Source organism: Mauremys reevesii, linkage group 24, assembly GCF_016161935.1.
Source record: "Mauremys reevesii isolate NIE-2019 linkage group 24, ASM1616193v1, whole genome shotgun sequence".
NCBI lineage: Eukaryota > Metazoa > Chordata > Testudines > Geoemydidae > Mauremys > Mauremys reevesii.
In genome coordinates, this window is record NC_052646.1 from 13126729 (window position 1) to 13148132 (window position 21404).

The 21404-nt window shown below is 49.2% G+C and overlaps 1 pseudogene; it reads left to right on the forward strand.

Annotated features, from left to right (window-relative positions):
• The window catches only part of LOC120390519, a 101866-nt pseudogene that overhangs the window by 50957 nt on the left and 29505 nt on the right, over positions 1 to 21404 (forward strand).

Consider the following 21404-nt stretch of genomic DNA (forward strand, 5'->3'; position numbering starts at 1 on the left):
GCCAGCTCATGCTCTGTTGAGATGGTTGCAAGGCTGACCAGCCTCTCCTGTGTCATTGTGGAGCGTAAAAGTGTTTTTATGAACTTCAGCTTGGAGAAGCTGCGTTCTCCACTGGCAACCGTTACAGGAAGAGTTAGAAGTGCGCAGAGCAACAAAAGCATTTGGAAAGAGGGTGGTCATCTTATTTGTGCACATATGTCATGGGATCTCACCCCCACTTTGAGCTTGTGGGTTCAAAGATGGGGACCCGCAGGTATTCTTCCCCCACCCTAACCCTTAGGGTAGGATTCCTTCTCGCTGCCACCACCCGATCAGGGATTGTGGATTGAGACACAGTCCTTCCCCAAAATCCTAGGGGATTCCAAGAGCCCCAAATCCATGGAGTTCTTACACCCAGGAGAAACAAACCATTCCCCCTGCTTCCTCCCCCCTCCCTTTTCCTAGGAGAGATACCAGGATCTAACTACAGAGGGATACCTCCCCCTTCTCTTTCCCTGAGAATCCACCCAAGGAAAGACCAAACAAGTCCTTAATAGAAAAGAATTTATTAAAGACTAAAAAGAAAATACAGAATCTCTATGAGCCCAAGCTGGACACTCATAGGGTCTAAGCTTATCAATCTCTGGAGAGAATTCCCCCTCCCCCCTTTCTCAGTCAAAGCAAAATCAGCAAACAGGAATAAAGCATTTCCTTTAGCAAACACACAATTGTAAATGTAGAAAACAAATCATAAGACTAATTCGCCTTTCTAATTAATACTCACTATTAATTAGTAGAAACTACTCCAGGAGAACTTGGAGACATGACTGGCCTTTCTTAGATTCAAAAAGAGAACTCTCACAAAGAACACAGACAAAGGCTTCCCTCCACAGAGATTTGAAATTATCTCATCTCTGATTGGTCCTTTGGTCAGGTGGTCACCAGGTACTGCATGTTAACCCTTTACAGGTAAAACAGACTTTAACCCTTAACTATCTGTTTATGACACGCCCCCCAAATCGCCAACAGTGGGAACTACTGGTGGTGATTTCCTTCTAGAACTGTAAAATAAACAGATAAACAAAACACATGCACTATTACATATACTACTAAGTATATAAACAACAAGATATTTGACATTGAAGAACACTTTGTATGCATTTGACCGGACATACTTGGCAACGTCCTTGCCCATTCCCTCCCAGTGGAAGGAATGTTTTTAACCTGTTTTTGCTTTGTTGACCCCAGAATGCCCACTGGGATGTCAGGGCCCAAGCTTAAGAGCTTGTCCCAGTACTTAGTTGGAACTACCAACTGTCTTTGAGGATGCTGGCCTTCCTGGTGTCCACCAGAAAGAATGCCCTTATATAAAAGTCCTTGTTTTACAACAACCTGGAATTGGGTAGAAGAGCTGAGAGGCGGTGGGTTGCTGCGTGCCGCCGCCCAAGCTGTCTTAAGGCTGTCATCAGCTTCCTGCTCAGTCTGGAACTGTTCCCTTGAGGCGGGAGACACCAGTTCCTCTGGAAGCGATGTAGGTGATGAGGTTGTTTCCATTGACTGTGAACCGCTCTCCGCTGGTGCACAAGGTGATATTTCAGGCTCTGGCTGAGCCTCTTGGGTAGAGTTGTCTGCTGCTTCTGCCAGTTTAGGCCCGTTGGCGCCCCCTGGCGGTGGAGTTGCAAGCGCTGGCGTCAGTGCTGGCGCTGGTTCTGCCGCTGGTTGCTTTTCCAGTTCCAGTCCTGGGACTGGATGTACTATGGCTGCTGTAGTTGTTGGCATGAGATCCGGTTCCACCACCTCTGTCTGGGTCTCTGGTAACACAGACAGGGTCCTGGTGGATGGCTTAGGAACAGGGATGGGAGTGCCTGCTTGTTCGGCCTGGCTGCGGGTGACCACTCCCCCCCTCTTGGCCAGCTGCACATGGTTGGCCAAGTCTTCCCCCAGTAGCATGGGGATGGAATAATTGTTATAGACAGCAAAAGTGCACTTTCCTGACCAGTCCTTGTACTGGTCTTCAGGGATGCTGTACCCATGGCAGGTCCTTTTAAAAATTTTTTTTTGAAGAAGGCCTCAGTGTTCTCACCTGCCATGTAGGTGGGAAATTTCTTGGGATGGGGAACAGTGCCTTCTGGTGTTGGCCACACCCTTCTGCAGTCAGTGAATTTTATGTGTGGCTTGCTGGTGTTGCTTTTTGGTGCTGGTCACACCCCTCTGCAGTCAGGGAATTGGGTTGCTTGCTTCCCAATTCCTACCCTGTCTACTCGCGATTGAATAGAAAGAAACAAAAGCTTTTCATTTGCAAATGGTGTTTGCTTGTTGCTGGCTTACAAGAAACTAGAAAACCTGGTTTGGTAACTTGCCTTTAGCAATTTCTAATGCTCTCCCAGTAGGGGTCCTTCCTAACAAAAGCCTTGTTAGAAAAACCTTACAAGAAAAAAGGGAAAAAAAAGAGAAAAGAAGAAGAAAAAAAAAAGTCTTTTCCTAAGAAAGTCTGTTAGAACCTTACTTCCCTCAGCTAAACCCCGCTGAAAATCTGTTTCCAAAAAAAAAATCTCCCCCTCCTGGCTTTCAAGAAGGTGGAAACACCTGTTTTGCCACTGTCTTTTGCAAATTGCTAAGTACCCTCTCCATATGGGGTCTCCTATAACAAAGCCTGGTTAGAAAAACTAATTCCCTCCAGCCAAACTGCTGAAACTGCTTCTAACCCTGAACTGCTTGAAAACTGCCTTTTCCTCAAGCTGCCTGTCCAAGCAACAAGAAAGAAAATCTGCTTCCAACAAAGCCTGCTGGAAAACTTAATTCCCTCCAGCCAACTGCTGAAACTGCTTCTAACAATCCCAGTTAGAAAAGGAATACTTGTAACTCCCTCTTCTCTCAGGTTGCTTTCCTGCTCTAGAAGAAGAGAATAGCTCCCTTCAGCGTAGCCCAGCTGAAAAAAACTCCTTGTAACAATGGGTTCGAAACTCCGCTGCCACCATGTCCTGGGATCTCACCCCCACTTTGAGCTTGTGGGTTCAAAGATGGGGACCCGACTTGGTTTCCCTCTAAACTAAAATCCTAGTTTAGATCTAGTAAGCTGCCACCACTCAATCAGGAAATGTGGATTGAGACACAGTCCTTCCCCAAAATCCTAGGGGATTCCAAGAGCCCCAAATCCATGGAGTTCTTACACCCAGGAGAAACAAACCATTCCCCCTGCTTCCTCCCCCCTCCCTTTTCCTAGGAGAGATACCGGGATCTAACTACAGAGGGATACCTCCCCCTTCTCTTTCCCTGAGAATCCACCCAAGGAAAGACCAAACAAGTCCTTAATAGAAAAGAATTTATTAAAGACTAAAAAGAAAATACAGAATCTCTATGAGCCCAAGCTGGACACTCATAGGGTCTAAGCTTATCAATCTCTGGAGAGAATTCCCCCTCCCCCCTTTCTCAGTCAAAGCAAAATCAGCAAACAGGAATAAAGCATTTCCTTTAGCAAACACACAATTGTAAATGTAGAAAACAAATCATAAGACTAATTAACGAGAAAAGTAAGCAGTTACTAATTAATACTCACTATTAATTAGTAGAAACTACTCAGGAGAACTTGGAGACATGACTGGCCTTTCTTAGATTCAAAAAGAGAACTCTCACAAAGAACACAGACAAAGGCTTCCCTCCACAGAGATTTGAAATTATCTCGTCTCTGATTGGTCCTTTGGTCAGGTGGTCACCAGGTACTGCATGTTAACCCTTTACAGGTAAAACAGACTTTAACCCTTAACTATCTGTTTATGACAACATACATTCCAGAACAGCCTTTGGAGTTGATCCTGCTGAAATGTATCTTGAAAGGGCTTTCAGTTCATCACCTAAATCACTCGCATCAATATCGCGCATGTTATCATGTGTACACTGTCTCTAGTGCTCTGCATTGCTGGTGTAGGTCTTCTTCAGGTATAGCGAGGAGTTTTGGAATATCATATGACATCCCAAATTTACTGCTGTGTTCCTTGAGCTGCATGAAACATTCTTCAACTGACTGTATTGCACAATCTAGCACCTGGTTAAAGAATTCAACTTTGAATTGTTGTTTGGGGTCTCTTATGGGATTTTCCTGTGCCTCATAATCAAAATGTTGTCTTCTTCGGTGACTCTTGTATTCTTGAATGGGTGGGAAAATATCTTCAGTGTGAAGTTCCTCTGCCAACTTCTGTGCACTCTTCAGAACGTTTTGAAATCCCTCATCTGACCGGTAAGACTGTAGGTATGACTTTGCTTTGTCTAGTTGTTCCATTGCTCCAGATATATCAAGGTCAACACCTTGGAGTCTCTTGCTTACAACATTTATTTCAAACAGCATGTCATGCCACAACACTAAGCCCCATAGAAATTTGAAGTTATGTATGTTTCTGGTGATTCCATTCCCTCTGCCACTGTTCTCCCACAAACAGTTCCTGTCATAGCATTATCCTCCATAATGGCAACTATGGCACCATCTATCTTCCCAATTTGGTGTTTGATAGGCTTTACTGCATCACTCGACTTTCCCATCATGTGGTACTCGGTGGTTTCAGTGTCAGAGAGGATGTTCCCAGATGTTGCTTCAAAATTTGGCATTGATGTGTTGATGCAGAGAAAAATACATAGCTGCTTTGAATTACATTAAAAAATTCAGCAGCCTCACTAGACGCTGATGCTGCATCACTGACCATCAAGTTCAATGAATGAGAACTGCATGGGACAAAAAAAGCTCGAGGGTTTAGCTCTTTCATCCGTGTTTGCACTCCTCTGTTCTTTCCTCTCATGTTGGCACCATTATCATAGCCCTGACCTCTCATGTCAGCTATTGCAATTCCCGTATCTTCCAGATTTTTAATAAGCACATTTGTCATACCAGCTCTTATAGTATCATCAATGTCAATAAATTCTAGAAAATGCTCTCTGACAGTCACCGTTGCAGGGACATTTTCACTAGGTTCTGTTGTTGTTACAAAATGCATCATTAAAATCATTTGTTCCATATGGCTGATGTCAGGTGTGCAGTCCAGAATAACAGAGTAATATCTTGTTAACATCTGCCACAATCTTCTGTTTGACTTTTGTTGCCAGTTACAGTATGATCTCATTTTGAATTGTTTTTCCAAGGTAGTGGTGTGTGTACATTTTTTGGGTGGTGACTCTTCTTAGATGTTCTTGGAGTACAGCATCAAACTCAGCCACCAGCTCCACAATTTTAAGGAAGTTTCCATTGTTTGGCACATACAGCTGATCTGAAGTGCCAGACAGTGCTAGGTTTTGGGTAGGAAAGGAAAATGAGCCTTTCCAGAACATTTTGCCAGTAAAGAGATTCTGATGCAATCTTCTCTTGATGCTGATCATCTATGGTGGCCTTTAACCTTAGTCTCATCTCAAGCTCTTTCCACCGATGGAATGCTCTCTGATGATTTGCTGCCTTCTCATGGCATGCCAGATTTCTAGCCAGATTTTTCCAGTCCTTTGTTCCTGTAGAATCCAATGTCACTGGAACATTAGACTGGAAGGGTTTCTAACAAAAACAGTATGCAGCATTCTGGGTTTTTGAGTACATAAGCCATGGAATCTCCACTTTCTCACCATTGGGGATTTCATTCCATTAATGTGTTGGATGGAAACGTCTATTTTCATTCTCTTTGGGAACATGAAGTTTTTCACTTGCTGTGGCCCATGCAGTACAAGGAAGTCCCTCAGGTTACTGCTCAAGTGGGTCCACAGTCCTGGATCATCCAGACTTAAGGAACTAAACTCAGCAGCAGCTGTTTCTTGTGCCTCCACCACACGCTTCTCTGATCTACACTTTTCTTCAGAAATATGCATGGTTACATCCATTTGAGATGGAGATATAGATGCTGCAGTAACTGCCAGGTCACCTGCACGCTGACTAACTGGAAGATCAGGCATCTCCTCACCATTCACATCCTCACTGGGGCTGGAAGGCTCACCGTGAACATTTGTGTCTATGTATCTCAGGAGACCTCCTTCCTGCTTAAATAGAAAAGTTTCCTTTGCTTTCTTTCTTTTCTGAATGCTGCACCAGAGGGAAGTTTTCTTATTTCACTCATGACTGCTGTTCTGTGCCATCTATAATGGCTCTCATCACTCAATTGAATGGGACAAATAAGCAAGCTGGTAGCAGGGCATGTGTGAGTGAAGATATCAGTATCTTAAGGCCTAATTGGCTCCTACTTACTTCTTCAGTTGACTGCCTGTTCTCCTCAAGTGGGTTCAGGAAGCAGCAGGAAACAGGAAGCTCCTGAGAAGCTGGTGTTAATCAGTCCAGGCTCCTGAAGGTGCTAGAGAGGTACATACGAGGCTCGTCCTCCTCTCTCTCCCTGCAGCTCCTGCTGCTTTCAGTTATGTCTCTTGTGCCCTCCTTCCTCCAGCACAACACTCCACCATCTCTGTGCATCTAGAGCAGAGAGAATACATATGCATCAGCAGCGGACACAATTTTCTACACTCTGGGTCCTAGGGGCGCCCCCCCCCCCCCCAATTTGGCACCTGAAGTGGTTGCCTCAGTTCGCCTCATGGTAAGGCCAGCCCTGTCCTTGCTCCTCCCCCCTCCCTCCCAGCCTCCTGCACACTGTGAAACAGCTGTTTGCAGTGGGCAGGAGGCGCAGGCACTGATCTGTGGGGCCTGTGGATGGGAGGGAGGCACTGGGGGAGGGAGAGAGCTTGACTGCCAGTGGGTGCTAAGCCTCCACCATTTTTTCCCATGGGCACTCCAGCCCCGGAGTACGTACGGAGTTGCCACCTATGATGCCACACCAGATCTAAGGCTCAGCGTCTGGTTACCAGTGATTTCAGCTCTAGCGATCACTGAACGATACATCGGAGAGTCAAATGCTGTCCAGGACTCCTTAGTCAGCACCACGATCACCATTCTTTCACTGGGATCTGGCCTCTCTACCCCCTGCTTAGCAAGTGAGCTTCTGTTTAGGGGAAACTCCTCAATCAGTCAGGACCGAGTAAGTACCGTTCTGCTCATACAGTCAGAATAACAACATTTCATTACCCCTCCACTCAAATTTAAAAATATTACTAAAGCTGATGTTAAAAAAATTATATAATAGACAGGTTAAGAAAAGAGTGTTTGTACAAGTGATTTGTAACCTAACACCGGCCAAAACGGAGCACTTTGGCAAATCAGCCCCCTCTGCTGAATATGTAGGCAGAGTTGGTGTGTTTATACAAATACCATCTGTTCCTGGAGTCCTTTTCCTCAGCTCATACACGCGGTTTTCATCCCCAAAGTTTAGCTGATCTTTTATATACCCTGGGCACAGGCCATTGAACACCTTGAAGATAAGGACAGAGAACTCAGTGCTCTCTGGAAAGCCAGGGTAGCGACAGGTTTGATAGCTTCACCGTAGCCATTCTTGCTGAGGAGATGTGTTGCAGAGGCGTGTACCAGCTGAAGTTTTCTAAGTGCCAAGGGCTTCATGTCTGGTTATAGCCCACCGCTGTAATCCTGACAAAAGTTGACAAAAGCATGAGTAACAGAGGACAGGTCATCATCCAGGGAGATGGGACTGAATCTCATAGTCCACAGGCGATGGTGGAAAGCATTACTCATGGATGCTGCTATGTGCGAGCTTCTCGTGGGCACAGTGAGCATCCTCCAGCTCAGCTCTGTCTTCTCTGCTGCCATTCCTGGTTCACAATGTGTGGGTTTTTAGGGGAGGGAGGACATGGACAATAAGTAGGAGATAGTTCTGAGTGTAGGTGTGGGCATGAAGGAGAGCTGCAGGCCAAATGTGGGTGCAGGAGATGGGGATGGTAAAGAGAGAGGATCAGGGAGGAGGTGGGTGGTTAGCAAAAGGAGAGTGGAGAGGTAAGCCAGGGTGACGAGCTTGCAACATACAGACAAGAAGTTTCCCCTTGAAGATTTGCCTCCATTTTTTCTAACCTGGGTATTGACTTTGAACCTGAACTCTCCTTCTTCTCCTAAACCTCCTCTTGCTGCAAATCTGCCTGTTGGCAATGGCATCATTATCCTCTCTGCCACTGTTTGTACTCAGCCTTTGCTGAAATCCTCCCTTGAGCCTCCATCACCTCTCCTCTTGACTCTGGGGGTCTCATCAGAGCAGCAGGATGGGAACAGATCGGTGGGGAGTGATTTGAGTGGAAATCGTGGTGCTGATTATCTCCGAGGACCTCACAAAAATCACACTATACTAGCACAAGGGGAACAGCTGAGATGTGGTGAAGTCAGCTCCCAAACAGGTGCAGGCGAAGAGCAGGGTAAGGAGATGGAGGGAGTGGGAAAGAGAAAGGATCAGGAGTGAGATCAGCGGCAGAGAGAGATGTGGGCCAGAGTGATCATGTGGTATAGTGATCAGGGCTTTTACTGCCTAATTTATTGCAGGCCTGGGACCAGATTCTGATCTCAGTGGCCCTGGCGTAAATCTTGATTTATTCTAGAGTGAGTCATGCTGGATTTACATTACAGTCTCAGTGAGAACAGAATCTCAAAACTCACTGCCCATAACCCAAACCCTATAGTATCCTCTCCCCACAGCTCACACAGGATGCTCTGTCTCTTCCAGGTGGACGGGGTGTCCCACAACCTGCCTGTGATCGTGGCCGATGGGCGACTCTGGGCATATCAGCACAGTGTGAACGTCTTGGTGCAAACTGACTTTGGCCTCACCGTGAGCTACGACCTGGTTTACCAGGTCAGAGTCATAGTCCCGGGTCGCTACCATGGCTGGATGTGCGGCCTGTGTGGGAACTACAAAGGGCAGCAGGATGACGAGTTCCTGCTCCCCGATGGCAGGGTGGCCCCTGACACTGCATCCTTCGGGTCTGCCTGGGAAGTTCAGATCCCAGAGGCATCCTGTACAGACAGATGTGCTGGGAACAGCTGTCCTGTCTGCGAGGAGAGGAAAGATGTCTTCAAAGCGCACAACTACTGCGGGTTGCTCACAGCCTCTGATGGCCCTTTTGCCACCTGCCACGGCACGGTCAGCCCCAACGTGTATTTCAACAACTGCTTGTATGATCTGTGCCTGGGCAATGGGGACTCCCAGGTCCTGTGCCAGAGCATCCACAGCTACGTGACAGCCTGCCAAGAGGCCGGGGCCCCCATCCAGCCCTGGAGGAGCGCCTCCTTCTGCCGTAAGTGCTGTAATGCTGATGGAGCTCTGAGATGCACTGGGGAGGGTCACAATTTCAAGACATCTCATTCCAAACCTTTGGGTTTCTTCAGAAACTCTTCTGGATGGAAACCAACCTTAAATAAGTGTCCTGGTCCTCTCCTCCCAGCCCTGCTCTCCTCTCCTTCATGTCTCTGTACCTCTCGTTCATGGTGTGAGATCTTTCCTGTCCTAAATTAATTCTTTCTCTATTTAAGCTCTGACCTGCCCAGCCAACAGCCACTACGAGGTCTTTGCCAACCTCTGTACCAACACCTGCCCTGGAGACATCATGGACTGCCCGGAGGCCTATGCTGAAGGCTGCCAGTGTGACAAGGGCTTCTTCTTTGACGGCCAGGGCTGCGTGACTCTGGAGAACTGTGGGTGCTTCAAGCGTGGGAGATACTACAAGGTACCACCCCAAGTGGTCTGGGTCTGATCTAATTTTTGCTCTATCCACATCTTAATCCCTACACTAGCCAGGAGTAGGGTTAGCTATAGTGGATCAGAGCACTGGCCTATTTGGCCTGGCACCCCCACTCTGCTAGTACCCAATGCCCAAAGCGCCAAGAAAGGCAAGATTATTTAATTCCCTTTGTCTATTGTAGGGAAACTGAGGCATGGAGAGAGGCAGTGACTTGCTCACAGACACACAGTGGGAGCAGATGGGAGGTTAAAACCTAGGCGCTATTTCTAGCCCTTGGCCCAGTGCTGAGCCAGTGAGACAGCCTTTCTCTTTAACATTAATAGCAAATAATATGACAACAGAACAGACATTTTCACACACATCACCACACATTTCTGGGTTTAGCACTGTCACGGAGTCACTGGGTGATGCTCTGGAACTACTCCATTAAAAGCCAGTCAGGACTCTGGGGGAGCCTCCTCTCTCTGAGCAGAGTGTCTCCAGGGCAGGAAGCTCACACAGCTTTGACCTTCCTGGGTCTGAGCTTGGAGCATTCAGCATCTCCTTCCACACCGTGTGCTTCCCACAGTGAGTCTGCCAAGGCGGGGCTTCTGGGGAAGCCAGAGGGCCCTGCACCCCAACTCTGCAGTCAGATGAGACCCTCAGCCAGCCGGTAAAACAGAAGGTTTATTAGTTGACAGGAACACAGCGTAGAACAGAGCTGGCTATTACAGACATCAGTGACTTTCAGCCAAGTCCATCTTGGAAATCCTGGTCCAGATGCCCTGGATTCCCCCTCTGCCAGCCTCCAGTTACCCGACTTCCTACACCACCCTTGATGCTCCTTCTCCTTCTCTTTGTCTCGCTTCCTGGGCAGAAGGTGTCAGCTGATTGTATCCCCCCTCCTAGGTCTCAGGTTACATAGGTGCAAATAGCTGGGCAGTCTCACCTGCCCTGAGGGCCTCAGCAAAATCACACACCCAATTCCTACCACCTTAGTATAGATGCAGTACACAGGGAAACTAAGGTACACACAGTATTAGTATAGGACTGTAAGAATCACATGCAACATAACAAAATGAATAAAACCCTACTTTATCACAAGCACTGCCAGAAATTATTATAAATAATCTTTTCCTCGTTACATTGTGTTATTTCCCCTTTACCAAACGTCCCCTCAGCCCAGAGAGACCGTCCTGACAAATGAGTGCCAGCAAAGCTGCACCTGCACTCCTGCCCGAGAGGTGACCTGCAAAGCTCACAGCTGCGCCAGAGAAGAAACTTGCCAGATCAGAGACGGCGTCATGGACTGCATCAGCAAAGGTGAAGGAGAGTCACTGATTGAAATATGCCCCGAGGGGTTACTGTGGGTGGCATAACTGAGGTCAGGATGGGAGAAACCAGTTTACAACAGATTATTTATGCAGCTTATTTTTCCTCAATAAATACCCTTCTGCTAACTAACCAGCCTGATCCTGCTTAGCTAATCATAGACAGAGATAACCAATTTGCAATTCTGCAAGAAGTATGATTGTTACAGTGGTTCCCAGGGTTCAATTTGGACTGTGGAACTGCTGTGCCCTCTGTCCAACCTGGCGCTTAAGCACCAACTCCGTGAGTGCTCTGGGGCTGGAGCACCCACGGGGAAAAATTAGTGGGTGCTCTGCACCCACTGGCAGCCAAGCTCCCCTCATCCCCCCACCCCTGAGCGTGCCACCTCCCCGCTCCTCCACCTACCTCCCAGCGCTTCCTGCCCAGCCACCGCCAAACAGCTGTTTGGCTGGGTAGCAAGCTCCGGGAGGGCGGGGGAGGAGCAGAAATGTGGCATGCTCAGGGGAGGAGGTGGGGAAGAGGTGAAGCCAGGGTGGGGATTTGGGGAAGGGGTTGGAATGGGGGTGGGGAAGGAGTGGGAAGAGGCAGGGCAGGGACAGGGCCTCATGGAAAGGGTGGAGTGGGGGCAGGGCCAGGGGTGGGGGGAGGTCAAGCACCCAGGGGAAAGTGGGGAAGTCAGAGCCTATGACCTGAGGTATCCTCTCACTGTGATGCTGTTGGCAACCTACAAACCTCTGGCGGGTACTGCACTTAGACATCCACAGGCAGGGACACGCCAAACCAAGTTACATGAATGCTTCTCCTAGCCATCCATGAACCAACAATAGGCAGGCTCCAGCCAAATCCCCCCAGCTCCCCAGCCTTGCACCTAGGGTGACCAGATAGGGACAGTCCCGATATTTGGGGCGTTTTCTTATATAGACTCTGATTACCCCCCCCCCCCCAACCCTCTGTCCCGATTATTCACACTTGCTGTCTGGTCACCCTACTTGCATCCCAGAACTGTACCATCTTGCCTGGTCAGAAGCCTGACCAGTGTAAGTTCATTACCCAGTGTGCCCCTCCTTCAATGTGGAGAGGACACACACTAGCCTTTGTAAACTGAGCTGGTGGACTTCAGAGAGAAGCAGCATAAGAACTGAGCTGTGGAGAGTTAGGAGGGGATGGAAATCTCTGAGATTAACTATTCCTCCAATGGGAGTCACAGGTGCTTAGCACCTCTTAGCATTTGACCATTAGCACCTGCAGCTCTCACTGATTTATGGACTGAATTCCCTCTCCCAATGGAATCACTGGGAGTTAGCCAATGACAGGGGTGCTGGGACAATTTTTACAGTGGGGATGCTGAGAGCCATTGAACCAAACTGTAAACGTTACCTCCGCTGGAATCCACTTCAAGCCAGGAAGTTCAGCAGCACCCCTAGCACTCCTAGTTCCAGCACCTATGGCTAATGACTTCAGTGCCATAGCAATGTGTTATTAAGAACATAAGAACATAAGAAAGGCCGTACCGGGTCAGACCAAAGGTCCATCTAGCCCAGTATCTGTCTACCGACAGTGGCCAATGCCAGGTGCCTCCGAGGGAGTGAACCCAACAGGCAATGATCAAGCGATCTCTCTCCTGCCATCCATCTCCATCCTCTGACGAACAGAGGCTAGGGACATCATTCTTACCCATCCTGGCTAATAGCCATTTTGAGGGTGCTCAGCACATATTGAGGGTGCTCAGCACTTTGCTGGATCAGAGCCATAGGCACTTGTGCATATGCATAACTTTAAGTATGTGTGTAGCCTCATTGATTTCAACTGAACTCACCTGATTAAGTGTTTCAATAGATTGGAACCACAGCTTCCAGCAAACCAAGTGCTGTTGAGTATCCCAGGCTTCCCAAATTCTCAGTGTCCTCTGGCTAGCTCAGCTGGCTCTGCATGAATGCTGTGCCCATGACAGGGCTGGATCTCCCAGCCTAGACACTGGACTTGAGTTGCCTGCCCTGTTGATAGAACTGGGTTTTCTCCTTTCAGATCCCTGCAAAACCCTGAAATGTCGGATCAAGGAGAGATGCAGAATTGAAAATGGCCAAGAGGCATGTGTTCCTGCCTACACTGGAATCTGCCAAGGCTCAGGGCATGCACAGTATCAAACTTTTGATGGCCTGAAGTTTGATTTGCAGGACACCTGCAAGTACACCATCGCTAAGTACTGTGGCAGCGACCCTACCCTGGAGTCCTTCACTATTGATGAGAAGAACAACAACAGGGGGAACCAGGAAATCTCCTTATGGCAGGTGACCAATATCTATGTCTACGGGTACAACATCTCCATCTACAAGAGGGAAGTTGGCAAAGTCCGGGTGAGTTTCCCAGCTCAGGGCTCTGCGCCTTTTCTACTTATAACAAATAGTATTTTTTGTGTAGTGTCTCTCACACAGATGGAATCCTAGATACAGGCGACATATGGGCAATACAAGTACATAAATGCAACTGGTCTTCTGTGTTTGACATTGTTGTGATAGATAGATAGATAGATAGATAGATAGATAGATAGATAGATAGATAGATAGATAGATAGATCATAATTATGCAGACAAATAGAAACTGGTAGATAGTGTACCTACATAAATACTGTGTTTATTCAGGGAAAGTCACATTGATTCTTGCCTGCATATTTATACCTGCCTCTGGATATTTCCTTTACGTGTGTCTGACGAAGTGGATATTCACCCACGAAAGCTTATGCTCCAATACTTCTGTTAGTCTTTAAGGTGCCACAGGACTCTTTGTTGCTTTTTACAGATCCAGACTAACATGGCCACCCCTCTGATAATTGATTTCAGTGATTCTTTCACATGCCACTGGTTAAAGTGACAATGATTTACAGCCGAAATGAGTGGCAAGGTTACAGTTGCAGTAAGAACAAGTGAGGATGAAAGAGCAATAACACCTATCATACCTCCCCCCTCCTCTCTGTCTCTAGCTGAACAGTGTGATCACCAGTCTCCCAGTGACGCTGAAAGATGGTAAAATCAAACTGTACCAGAAAGACCTCAGCACCGTCCTGCAGACAGACTTTGGCCTCCAGATCACATATGACAAAAATTGGCATATAGCGATCACCCTCCCCAGCAGCTATTATGGGGCCATGTGTGGCCTATGTGGGAACTTCAACCAGAATCCAGACGATGACATGATGTCATCCAAAGGCACCAGCGTTTCCTCCATCGTGGGCTGGGCTGCCAGTTGGAAAGTCCAAGACCGGGACCCCTTTTGCTGGGATTATTGCCAAGGGACTTGCCCAATGTGTGATGAGAGCAAGAGAGCTCTGTATGGGGATGACAGTCACTGTGGGGTGATCAGTAAAGCACCGGGAGGGCCCTTCAGAGAGTGTCACTCCAAGGTGAGCGCTGATGACTTCTTTGACAGCTGCATCTATGACATGTGTCTGAATGAGGGGGACAAGAGCATTCTGTGTGAGGCGCTGGAGGCCTACGCGGACGCCTGCAGGAGGCATGGGGTCACTGTCGATGACTGGAGGACGCTGTCCGGTTGTGGTGAGTCTGGCAGCTTGGTTTCTTATTGAACATGGTAGCAGTAGTCAATCTGTTTACCTTGTTGATGAGCATGGGGATGGAAATATCCAGGATCCCTGAGGTACTGGGGTCAGCACTGACTCCTAGGGTAGAGCTCCCTCTAGCAGTCATTCAGCCAAGAGCTAACCCACCTGGCCCTGTTAGTTAATGAGATCTAAAACAATCACTGATTCAGGTGGCTAGTGTACATGTACACAGCAGCTGGATGGCATAATTCTCAGCTCAGGTGCACATTCACACACTCGGCTTGGGATTGATATCTAAAAATATCAGTGTGGATGCAAAGTAGCTGCCCAAGTCTCCTATGTATATATACCCTATAAGTGTGATGTATCTGGCAAGCTGACAATGGTGGAGTTCAGTGTTTCTAAGTGTCTATGGAGTATAGGGGGCTGTGGAACTTTTTTGGTGGTCTTCAGGGTGAAGCCGCTATAGACAATTGTGGAGTTAAGAGGGGAGGCAGCTCCATGACATGTTCTTCTCCCATTGAAATGCATGGGATCTCAAGGTGCTTAAACCTCTCACAATTTGACTCTTAGCACCTGCAGCCCTTGCTGACTTATGGACTGAAATCCTAGTCTCACTGGAGTCCATGGGAATTCGCCAATGAATTCAGTGCCACAGAAACAATTTATTGAGGGTGCTCAGCATGTTGCTGGATCAGAGACATGTGCACTTAGGCACATGAATAACTTTAAGCATGTGAGTAGCCTAATTGATTTCAATGGAACTACTCACATGGTTAAATTCTTTGCTGGATTGGGACTATAACTTGCAGCAAGCCAGGTTCTGTTGACTATCATGGACTTGCCATCTGACTAAGCTGGTTCCGCGTGAAGGTTATGCTCATGATCAGTCTGACTCTCCCATGATATCATTATTGTTATTAATTGATAATCCACAGCTTTGCCACTGATGTTTATTGTTTTATGGCAAGTCTAAATATAGCTGGGCAGGTGTTTGTGTTGTGCTGAGAAATTTTGGAAGGTGGTGAAAGAGGAGTGTGTGCTGTAATGAGAAGCGATGTGTTTGGGTTTATCATGTGCTGGCTGTGTGGTTGTGTTAATTTGTATCGGGGGACTGGGCTGAAGAATTTTGTGTTGAACTGTGTGAGTGACAAATGAGGGGGCGGGGTGTCTGGGGAATCATGTTTGGGGATTTTGTGTTGATTTGTTTGGGCATGTGGACTGTGTTGGAGAGTTTGTGTTAAGTTGTACTGGTGGTGAATCAATCTTTAAAGAACTGTGGGGCAGGCTCCCTTATATCACTGACTCATTACAACCAATGAAATTGTTGTATACAAACTAGGTGTAGAGTAAGTGTGGTGGTTGATTGAGATACCTCTAACTCAGAATGTTCTAGGACTCTTGGCATGCCATAGGTACATGCCTTACTGCTTTATTATATATAGATTATTATTATTATTTATACTACTGTAATGCTTAGGAGCCTAGATGCTGGACTTGAGTTCCCTGCCATGTTGATATGTCCAAATTTTTTTCTTTCAGATGCCTGCAATGCTTTGAAATGCAGAACCAAAGAGACATGCTTGTCTGAGGATGGCCACACATCATGTATTCCTGACTACATGGGAACCTGCTTGGGCTCAGGGGGCATGAACTATCAAACGTTTGATGGTCTGAAGTTTGACTTCCAGGGCACCTGCACCTACACCCTGGCCAAATACTGTGGGAGCGACGCCACCCTGGAGCCTTTCACCATTTATGAGAAGAACGCCAATAGGGAGAGCCAGGATATCTCCTTTCTGCGAGTGACCAACGTCTACATCTATGGGTACAACATCTCCATGTACAAGAGGGAAGTTGGCAAAGTCCGGGTGAGTCTCCCAGCTCAGGGCTCTGGCACTTACAAAGTACGTACAAAGCACAGTACTTTTGTGTAGTGTCTCACACAAACAGAATCCCAAACAGATGTTGTCAGCTGAATATGTTATGTGGGCAATACGAGTACATAAATACATCTCGTCTGTATGTTTGAAAACCTTATAATAGATAGATAGATAGATAGATAGATAGCAAAACCAAGACTTTGTGGCTAGATTGATAGCTATCTCAGATAGGTAGAATCTATGTAGAGATATAGGGAATTCTGGAAACAGATACTGTAGGTAGATAGTGAAGCTAGATAAATACTATGTTTATTCAGGGATTGATTTCAGTTGTTCTTCTTGAGTAAGGAATGGGTAAACAGTGATTTAATATTTGACGTTTATTTTACTTGCTGCTGGTTAGAGTGACAATGAATAACAGCCAAAATGAATGGTGAGGCTACAGTTGGAGTAATAGCAAGTGAGGATGAAAGAAGAATAATGCCCTCCGTGTTTCTCCCCTCCTGTCTGTCTCTAGCTAAATGGTGTGATCACCCGTCTCCCGGTGACGCTGAAAGACGGTAAAATCAGACTATATCAGAAAGGCCTCAGCATCATCATGCAGACGGACGTTGGCCTCCGGGTGGGGTACAACAAGAACTGGCATCTGGAAATCACCCTCCCCAGCAGCTATTATGGTGCCATGTGCGGTCTTTGTGGGAACTTCAACCAGAACCCAGAAGACGACATGATGTCCTCCAACGGCATCAAAGTCTCCTCCATCGTGGGCTGGGTTTCCAGTTGGAAAGTCCAAGACCGGGACCCCTTTTGCTGGCATTATTGCCAAGAGACTTGCCCAGTGTGTGATGAGAGCAAAAGAGAGCTGTATGGGGATGACAGTCACTGCGGGGTGATCAGTAAAGCACCGGAAGGGCCCTTTAGAGACTGTCACTCCAGGGTGAGCCCCGACGACGTCTTTGACAACTGCATCTACGACGTGTGTCTGAATGAGGGGAAGAAGACCATTCTGTGTGCATCGCTGGAGGCCTATGCAGACTCCTGCAGGGACCATGGAGTCACTGTCTATGACTGGAGGACGCCATCCAGCTGTGATGAATCTCGAGGTTGGTATTCTGTCAAAGCAGGTGGCAATGGGACTAATCTGACAGTTTACCCTGTTGATGGAGGGGACAGCGAGTGACCTGAGCATGGGGATGGGAATATCCAGGTTTCTGGGGCTTTGGGGTCTGCACTGATTCTTAGAGTAGAGCTCCCCCTATTCTGCAGGGTTTCCTTTGTTTGGTTAAGTGTACCCTAGTAGTCTCCTCGAAGAACTCGCAAGCCTGAAAGCATGATAGACACAGGTATCTTATCTGCAATTTGGCTTTAAGTGCAATGTATCTAGCAAGCAGGCAATGGTGTAGTTCATTGTCTATGGGCCATAGGAGTCTGTGGAACATTTCTAGTGATCTTCAGAGTGAAACAGCATAAGAACAAAGCTGTGGGCGATCCAGGTATTAGGAAGGGGGATCCAGGAGATAAACATTTTCTTCCATTGAAATACATGGGAGTCAAAGGTGCTTACAACTCTCAGAATTTAACATCTAGCATGTGTGGCTCTCACTGACACGCCCGCTGACAGCAATTCCGGGCCCCAGGGCAGCTGTGCTGGTGGGTGTGTTCTTCTGGCATGGCCAGGGCTTCCACATGCCTGCCTGGCTGCCTTCGCTGTCGTCAGTACCACCCCCATGTGCCTAGGAGCCCTGCGGCCCACCTGGATGATTTAAAAAGGCCTGGGGCTCCTGGCTGCTATGCAGCTGCAGCCAGGGGCCCCCTGGCCCTTTTAAATTGCCTGGGCCCTTGGGAAACTGCCCCCTTCCCCCGCATGCTGTCGGCAGGCCTGCTCACTGATGTATGGACTGAAATGCCGCTCCCAAAGGAATCAGTGGGAATTAGCCAATTACTTCAGTGCCACAGCAATGGGTTATTGAGGGTGTGCTGGATCAGAACCAGGAGCATTTAAGCACATGCCTAACTTTAAACATGTGAGTAACCTCATTGTTCTTCTTCGAGTGATTGCTCCTATGCATTCCAGTTAGGTGTGCGCGCCGCGCGTGCACGGCTCTTCGGAACATTTTTTCCCTAGCAACACTCGGTGGGTCGGCTGGGCGCCCCCTGGAGTGGCGCCGCTATGGCACAGGATATATACCCCTGCCGACCCATCCGCCCCTCAGTTCCTTCTTCCCGCCCGTGACGGCCGTTGGAACAGTGGAGCGCGGCTTAGCTGACCTCCACTTCCCTAGCTACTCGTAGTTTCTCTCGTTTAGTATATAGTTCAGATGTTGATAGTTGTAGTTAACTTTATTTGTTTGTAGTATAGTATTTATTTTCAGGGGTTCGGGGTTTATCTCCTTCCCTTCTCCCGGTGCCGGGTCCGATGCCCGGTCCACAGGGTTTTACACTGCTCGGCCGGCCACAAGCCGATGCCGACTAGAGATCCTCTCTTAAGTGCCTCGAGGAATCTCAACTAACAGATAAGTGCCGCATTTGTGAGGCCTTTAATCCGAGAACAAAGGGGAGCGGGACTTTCGCAAGCAGCTCGTGAGGGAGGTAGCTCTCCGCTCTCGGCGCCGAGCACTGGTTAGTCTTCAAGGAGCGCTCCCTCGGCACCGGATCGCCGGTACCGCCAAGGCCTCCTGGTACTGGCCCTCGCTGGCTCCGACGTCCACTCGGCATGGTTCCCTCTCCTGGAGGATGAAGAGGCACAATATACTTGCTGCGTCCGAGCCGCCTGCTCCGCAGCCGAGCGCTACGCTCAGTCGGATCGCCCGGCACCGATGTCTGCCGCGGCACCGACTATATCTGCACCATTAACTCCGGCCAGGCAAGAGCCGTCGAGTCCGGTGCTGGAAAGCTCCCCGGTACGGACCATGGTCGAGCTCGCTATGAAGCTGCGTCCGAGCCGCCTGCTCCGCAGCCGAGCGCTATGCTCAGTCAGTTCGCCCGGCACCGATGTCTGCCGCGGCACCGACAGTATCCACACCGTTAACTCCAGCCATGCAAGAGCCGTCAAGTCCGGTGCTGGAAAGCTCCCCGGTACAAACCGTGGTCAAGCTCGCTTTTAAGCTGCGTCCGAGCCGCCTGCTCCGCAGCCCGAGCGCTCTACTATGTCGTACTGCCCGGCACCGGTACCTGCTGTGGCACCGACAGTATCAGCACCGTAGACTCCGGACCCGCAAGAGCTGTCGAGTCCAGCACCTGAACGCTCCCCGGGGTGAGCTGTGGTTGAGCTCACTATTCCCTCCACGCTGGAAACATTTCCACAGCGAGGGAGTCGATGGCAAGGGCAGAGTCCGCGCTGCTTTAACCCCCGACACCGCCGGTGCGGGTTATATTGTCTATCGGCGAGCCTGTCTTGCTCATGCCACCCTGCGTCGGTACCGCAGAGCGGCACCATTCCCGATCGCGGTCCCGCAGACGTTCTTGGTCCCGTCACCAATCGAGGTCCCGACGCCGCTCGCAGTCTCGGCACCGTTCTCTATTTCGGTACCTTTAGTACTCGCGGCACCGGTCAGCGTCCCGTTCGCTGGCCCGATACACTCGGCACTGATCCCGCTGGACATCAAGTCTCGCGCTCTCGGTCGACTGCCCGGCACAGCTCCGGTGGCAGGTCCCGTTCTCGGTACCGGTATGTCTCCCGGTACCGATCCCCGGTGCCGCGTCAAGCGACGTCAGTTAGTGAAGGAGACTGTACCAAAGGCTCTTCAGCTCCTTCAGGACCATCCAGCCACGCATCAGTGTTACCACGTGTGGACACTTCATATGCGCAGCACTCTGTTTTACGATGTGCCCTCCAGAGTCTTCCAGGAGACCTATCAGTGGTCCTTCTAGTCACCTTGGGCGTACTACCATGCCAGAGGCATACCGGTGCTCCCATCTCGCTCCGTTCCATCTGAGCTCTGGGTGCCAGAGGCGACAATTAGCCGTCCCCCTCCGACCGGTACGGAGCAAGCCCCGGTTCAGCCACCGGGTTCCCAGATCCCACCGGATCAGGAGGTCGTCCAGGAGCGTGAGCCCACACAGGACCCGCTTGTCCGTGGCCTTTCTTCTGCCTCCTCCCCAGATGAGGCGGGGGCAGGAACATACTCCTCGGGCCCTCCTCTGATCGGAACACAAGTGCATGGTATCATCCAGGGTGTACGAGTACCTATAGGTACATCTACCCACCCCTGCTCCCTTTTTGTCCAGTCCCTCAATGGGATGGAACGCCATGGCCAGCAGGCACCAGCCCCTAAAGCCAAGGAGGCTAGGCGAAGGGTCTTACTGGGCCGTAAGATGTACTCGGCGGGGGCCCTGCCACTTTGTGTAGCAAACTAGCAAGCCCTGCTTAGCCGCTACTATGGGTGGCGGTGGGCAAATTTACAGAGTCGGTTCTTCAGAACTCCTCTCAAGAGTTCGATGCCCTCCTGGAACGGAGGAAGAAGCTGGCTAGAGCTTCCCTCCAGGTCTCGTTGGATGCAGCTGACTCCGCTGCCACGACCCTGGCCTCGGGTGTTGCCACGAGGCGCATTTCATGGCTCCAGTTATCGAGCCTTCCCTCGCAGCTGCTGTACACTATACAGGACTTGCCCTTCAATGGCAAAGGCCTGTTCTCTGGGAAAAAAGGGCCCTAGGCTGCAAAGCCTGAAGGGCAGCAGGGTCACTTTGCGCTCTCTCTCGGCATGCACACGCCGGTGCTTTAGCGCCGACCTTTCCGTCCCCAGCCTCACTGCTCTTACCCTGTGCCTAGACAAAGACAGGACTTTGCCAGCAGGAGTCACTTACGTGGTTGTAGGCGTCAATCAGGCCCCCAAAGGAGCCAAAATTAAGGTCCTTCTAACCACCAATGGGGCAAAAGCCTACCCATCCTCGTCCCTCTTAGGGACCCCTCTCACGAGCGATTCCTCTCGCAACAGGTGCGGACGCTCCTCTTCATCGGAGCTATACAGGACGAAGGACGAAACCTAATCCCCTAGGCGAAGGGAGGTCTCAGTCCTATCCTAGACCTGCGGGACCTCAACAAGTTCACGATGCAGATAAGTTCCGCATGGTACCCATGGGGACCGTCATCCCAT